Source organism: Protobothrops mucrosquamatus, unplaced genomic scaffold (assembly GCF_001527695.2).
Source record: "Protobothrops mucrosquamatus isolate PMUCROS unplaced genomic scaffold, P.Mucros_1.0 scaffold_23, whole genome shotgun sequence".
Classification (NCBI taxonomy): Eukaryota; Metazoa; Chordata; class Lepidosauria; order Squamata; family Viperidae; genus Protobothrops; species Protobothrops mucrosquamatus.
In genome coordinates this window covers 1101598-1107673 of record NW_015386099.1, presented here as the reverse complement: position 1 = coordinate 1107673, position 6076 = coordinate 1101598, and the positions used below count along the sequence as shown (strand labels likewise).

General features: G+C 39.8%; 1 protein-coding gene across 1 annotated transcript in view; it reads right to left on the bottom strand.

The window, feature by feature from the left end:
- Positions 1–6076, bottom strand: part of E2F2 (E2F transcription factor 2) — a 40531-nt gene that overhangs the window by 33661 nt on the left and 794 nt on the right. The window lies entirely within an intron of this gene.

Below are 6076 nucleotides of genomic sequence, written 5' to 3'. Positions count from 1 at the left end.
GGCTCCTTGACCAATCAGAACACACCTCCACCCAATCAGAACACAGCCAAGCTCCCACCCAATCAGCTCCAACCCCACTGGCAGTTAAAAGGAAGAAACAGCTGCGATCACACACCACTCTTAGAAGCACGAAGCTGAAGACACCAGCCTGAAGATGACGAATGTGACTTCGTCGAAACGTCGCCAAGAAACTTCTAATTCTACGCGGGAGAAAACCCGAATAACTAAAGACCTACATATATACTCCTGGGTATATCCATGGTGAGAAATAAAATGTGAACACCAGGGGGTTGCAAAACAGTTAAAAGTTTTAATAAAACATTAAAAACCTATAAAAGAATTTAAAAAGAACCTAGCTTTCGTTGGATCGTACCAACATCGTCAGGGTACGAAACAATTCAATGGGAGAAACCATTTATAAGCCAGCCAATGCCTGCGCCCGGCCCCTAGATCTCGTGACGGGTCCTAGGTAACCAATCGATGTATCCACCCCCTCATTGCTTCCCTTAACTAAGGGTGGTATACCTATAGCAGAGTCCCGTGCAAGTGGATGTGATAGCAGTGAGGATGGACATCGAAAGGAAAGAGGGGGAAAGGGTTGTAGGGGGCATCCCAAGGAGGAGGAGAGGAGACATCTGGATGGTACCTGTGTGCCAGGTGAGGCAAAGCATCCTCATAGTGTACGGACACGGAGGAATGGGGGTGTGAGTGGTAATGCAAGGATAGTTAAGGGAAGCGATAAGGGGGTGGATACATCGATTGGTTACCTAGGACACGTCACGAGATCTAGGGGCCGGGCGCAGGCGTTGGCTGGCTTAAATGGTTTCTCCCATTGAATTGTTTTGTACCCTGACGATGTTGGTAGGATCCAACGAAAGCTAGGTCCTTTTTAAATTCTTTTAAAGGTTTTTAATGTTTTATTAAAACTTTTAACTGCTTTGCAACCCCCTGGTGTTCACATTTTATTTCTCACCATATATATATATATATACATACATTTTTAAAAGACAACAAAGTGATCACCAGGAAGTATAAAACAATACAGTTTTAATAAATAAAACCAAGCTTTCGATGGCCTAAAACTGCCATCGAAAGCTTGGTTTTATTTATTAAAACTGTATTGTTTTATACTTCCTGGTGATCACTTTGTTGTCTTTTAAAAATATGTTCATACCCAGGAATCGATCTTCTATTTTTAATGTTATTTTTAATAACATTAAATACATATATAATATATATATATATATACACAGTAGATATATATATATATATACACATATATATACATACATATATATATACAGTATATACACACACACACACACACATAAATATATACATACATACTATATATATATATATATATAATGTAAAAAAGAATATATGCATGTTATCTTCATTTTAGATATCAAAAGGTTTTTGCGGCTCCCAGTGTTTTGTTTTTGGTGGGAAATGGATCCAAGTGGCTCCTTGAGTGTTTTGGGTTGCCTACCCCTGCTCTATACCATTTCAGACAAATGGTTGTCCAGTCTCTTCTTAAAAACCTCCAGTGTTGGAGCACCCACAACTTTTTGGAAAATTTCTACTTAATTCTAGGTTGCTTTTCTCCTTGATTAGTTTCCATCTATTGCTTCTTGTTCTTCCTTCGGGTGCTTTGGAGAATAGGTTAACTAACCTCCTTCTTTCTGGCAGCCCCTGAGATATTGGAACACTGCCATCATGTCACCCTTAGTCCTTCTTTTCATTAAACAGTGTAAGAAGCGCCCACACAGTGAAATACAAAATAAACTAGCTGCTCATTTAACACCTTAGGCATCAGTGATTTGAAATGGACTGACATCAGACTCAATCAGAAGATCATGCCCGAGACATGGAAAACAAAGAAGGAACCGCATTGTTTCATAGTCAGGAAGGTACAGCAAACACACTATTTGGATATCATGCAGTTAATGATCACATATCAGTTAAACTTCACAGACAATCCTTTAATATGACATTTCTCCGAGATAATGTTCTAAACCTGATGCAAAAGAGAAAGTTTCATGCTCAAGTTTTATGGTCAAGTTCAATCAGAAATCAACAGAATGTGCAAGCAGGATGTGTTGTTTGCAGTTGGAAACTGGAATGCCAAGGCTGGAATCGTAAGGAAGAAAAGCTAGTTGGCACTATATTCTGGGAAACAGAAATGAAACAGGAGAACAACTTATCAGTTTTAGTCCATCCAATAATTATTGCTAACACAGACTTTGAGCAATCAAAATGACTCTTATTTACATGGACATAAACAGAGCACACAGAAATAAACTATAGTATTGGTCTCAGGAAATAGAAGAGCTCAGTTATAGCTGTGTGAGGGAACAGATGGAACAGATCACAAGCAAGTTCCAAGCTCAAGTGGTAGAACAAAACAGCAGTTTCCACCATAAGATCTTCAGCCATTTTTAAGAATACCAGGGATCTCTTTGAAATCCTAAATTTCACGGATAAGGAACCAAAGGAACTGTAGAATGAAATCAAAGACGTTATTAAGGACAAATATGAAAAGATCCTTCCAAAGGCCAAGAAACTGAAGAAAACCAACTGGATGTCGGAACAGATGGTGGACATTTTCAAGTCAAGAAAAAAACAAAGCAAAGTTCTTAGGAAGAACCGAAATTCTTTGATAATTTCAGAAAGCTGTTGGAAGACAAAAAACAGTACTACAACAATATCTGTAGAGGCAGTGAAGATGGAAACAGATACAGAACAACAAAAAAAGAGAAAACTGAGCTATGAAAACAAAGTTTTAGGAAGGATTTAACAAAGAATTTTAGAAAGCTGTTAGGAGACAAGAAACAATATTTCAATACCTGCACAATGTACAAACACTAAAGATAGAAACAAGCACTAAAAAACAAGAAAAGTCTTCAAAAAAAAACCCTTTTTAATCCAAAAAAGAGGTTTCCAACCTGGTATGCTAAAGGATGCCAGTGGACAGAACTGATTTTTAAAAAAAATCAAACAAAAATGGAAAGACCATATTGAAATTCCATAAAGTAGATACTGTATGTGAATGTCCAAAAGACTTTAGAACAGGGGTCTCCAACCTTGGCAACTTTTAAGACTTGTGGACTTCAACTCCCAGAATTCCTCAGCTAGCATGCCTGGCTGAGGAATTCTGGGAACTGAAGTTCACAAGTCATAAAAGGTCCAAGTTTGAAGACCCCTGCTCTAACCAAACTATACTGGCAAATCTGAAGAGTGACAAGACTTAACAGGTCAAAAAAGTGTCTCAATACAATGTGCAAACGATCATACCGGATCCTTAATTCCACGTGTTCGTAAAATAATGCTTAGAGTAACCCAATGCCAATTAGAACCTTACTTGGAAAGGAAAATACTAGAGGTTTAAATTGGTTTTAGAAAAGGCCCAGGAAGAAGAGACATTTTTGATGCACCTTGGGAAGCCAAAGGATACCCAAAAGAAGTGAATGGGTGCATCACTGGCTGTAGAAAGCTTTTGACTGGGTGATCACGTTAAAAATGTGGGATTAGAAAATGGGAATGCCAGAACATGTCCTTGTCCTTATGCAAAACCTCTACGCAGAACGAGAAGTTAAAATCCAGACAAAACACGGTGAAGATTGGCAAGGATGAGACAAGGCTGTATGCTCTTCTCTTATTTGTTCAATCCACATGCTCAATATATACTGAAGGAGGCTAGGTCGGAAAAAGAGAAGGGTGGTTTTAAAACCGGAGGAAGAAGCAGGAATAGCCTGTGCTATGCTGATGATGCTACACCGATAGCTAATAAAGGTAATGCTCCAATAAGGCTGAAGTCCCCATTCAGAAAGACCTCGCTTCTGTTCAGGCAGCCAACACAATAGCTCTGCCTGGTTCACACTACATCTTAAGATATGGAGCTTAATTGCATTTGGCTTAGCATAGTTCAGTCTTGGATGTACAGTGGTACATTCTTGGTATCCATTGTTGATTCGTTCCAGGAGGCGTGAGTACCAAACATGCCGAGTACCAAATTTTTCCCATAAGGAATAATGTATTGAGTCATAAGGCAGGCTGACATTCACAAGTTCTAGTTTGTACTTCGAGTATCAAACAAACGAGTACTGGAACAAACTTTTCATGTCAAAATGTGTTGAGTACCAAATTGAATGAGTTTCAAAGCAATTGAATATCAAGGTACCACTGCATAACTGAGTTCTGTAAACTCCATCACAATGGTTTGCAAACTATGTTTTTTGCTTAGCACAATGAACTCAATTTGTCTCAGGGGGTCACACACTATGTCAAGTATTATGAATTATAAGAATCATGAGTCTAGATGGCCTTCAAATGTTGATGAATAAGGTTCTTGAATAAATCACAGTAGGCTATGTGTGTACATCCAAAGTCAAAATCAAGGCAACAGCATAGTTGCGTGATACAATATGTAACTCTAGAGTGGATTAAACTGCGTGCTTCCAAGAAGGCCACCTGTCCTTCTGCTCCAGGAGCCATAGCTTTGTATTGGTTTTCTCCCAAGTCAAGTCCCTTGGTGTCTTTCAGATCAACCACTCAGGTAGAAACCCACATGTTACATTTCTAAGATAAAGAGTATTTACTCTCAAAGGAACTGTGAGAAATTAGGTGTCTTGCCAGCTATAATTGGACTCAAACCTCTACAATCCCAAGTCAGCCTGGCTAATAGTCAAATATGAGAAAACTGAAATACAACCACATATGAAGAACCATGTATGGCAGTGGTTCTCAACTTTTTCTTCACCACGGATCCCCCTTTAAATACCTTTTGTGGCCAAAGAACATGGCTACAGGCCTCCAAGATTTAACTCATAACATTTCAGGCCTTCACAAACCCCCTGCGATGACACTGTGCCCCCCCCCCAGGGGTTTGGAGACCACAGGTTGAGAACCACTGATGTATGATATTCTTTATCCCTATTTTAAATAAGTTTCCCCATCCATTTTCTAGGATAATGCATCCAGAGATCTTATGACTCTTAGACCTCCACAATTAGTAGTACTACATTCTTGAAAATAAGTTGGAAATTCTTCAGAAAGCAACCGTCATTATATCTTACATGTAAGCTTTCTTAGAACCTCTGACTGGCCAATCCAGAAAAGCAAAAGCAGGTCCATCAAGACCTTGTCCTTCTCCAGGATCTGTTCTGGTCAGCTTAACACTAACAGCTTTTGTAGCACTAGGTGAACTGTATTCCATGTTGCTGTTCTTCTGATGTCCCAATGTAACCTCATTCCAAAATACAGTAAGAATGTCAGGGTGACCTGTTCTTTATTGCTTGGCAAATCCAGACGAGTTTGAGAGCAGGCAGTCCTTGCCACTTGCCCAATTATTTTAGGGTATTAGCAACCTTAAGTCTTTAATAAATGGGAGAGAAACCTAGCTTAGATGTTTGGCAAACTAGAGAATCTGAACTGTCTGTTTTTTGTCTTTCATTTTCCTTTCCTTAAACCAGGGGTTTTCAAACTTGGCCCTTTTATGACTTGTGGACTTCAACTCCCAGAATTCCTCAGCCATGCACGCTGGCTGAGGAATTCTGGGAGTTGAAGTCCACAAGTCATAAAAGGGCCATGTTTGAAGACCCATGCCTTAAACCAAGCTCAGGATTCCTGTATTCTGGAACACCCTCGCCATCCCATAATGCCATTTCAACAAACATCACCAACATCTGCTAGAGGAAGCATCAGGCCTAGGTGTGGCTTTGAACTCATGCACCACCCTAGAAGGCAAAAGAACTTTAGAGGATGGAAAGAGAGAAAGAGAAGCTCAGATAGAAAAGTCAATGGATCCAAAGGTAAAATGTGGATCCATTTCTTCGTATGTTGTCCTTCAACCTCTAGCGCAGGGGTCTTCAAACCTGGCCCTTTTATGACTTGTGGACTTCAACTCCCAGAATTCCTCAGCCAGGCACGCTGGCTAAGGAATTCTGGGAGTTGAAGTGCACAAGTCATAAAAGGGCCAGGTTTGAAGACCCCTGCTCTAGTGAATGGCACTGTCGGCACTTCTCCTTTGTATTTAGAAATAACCTTCCTTCCCTGGTCTTTCCATTATATATAT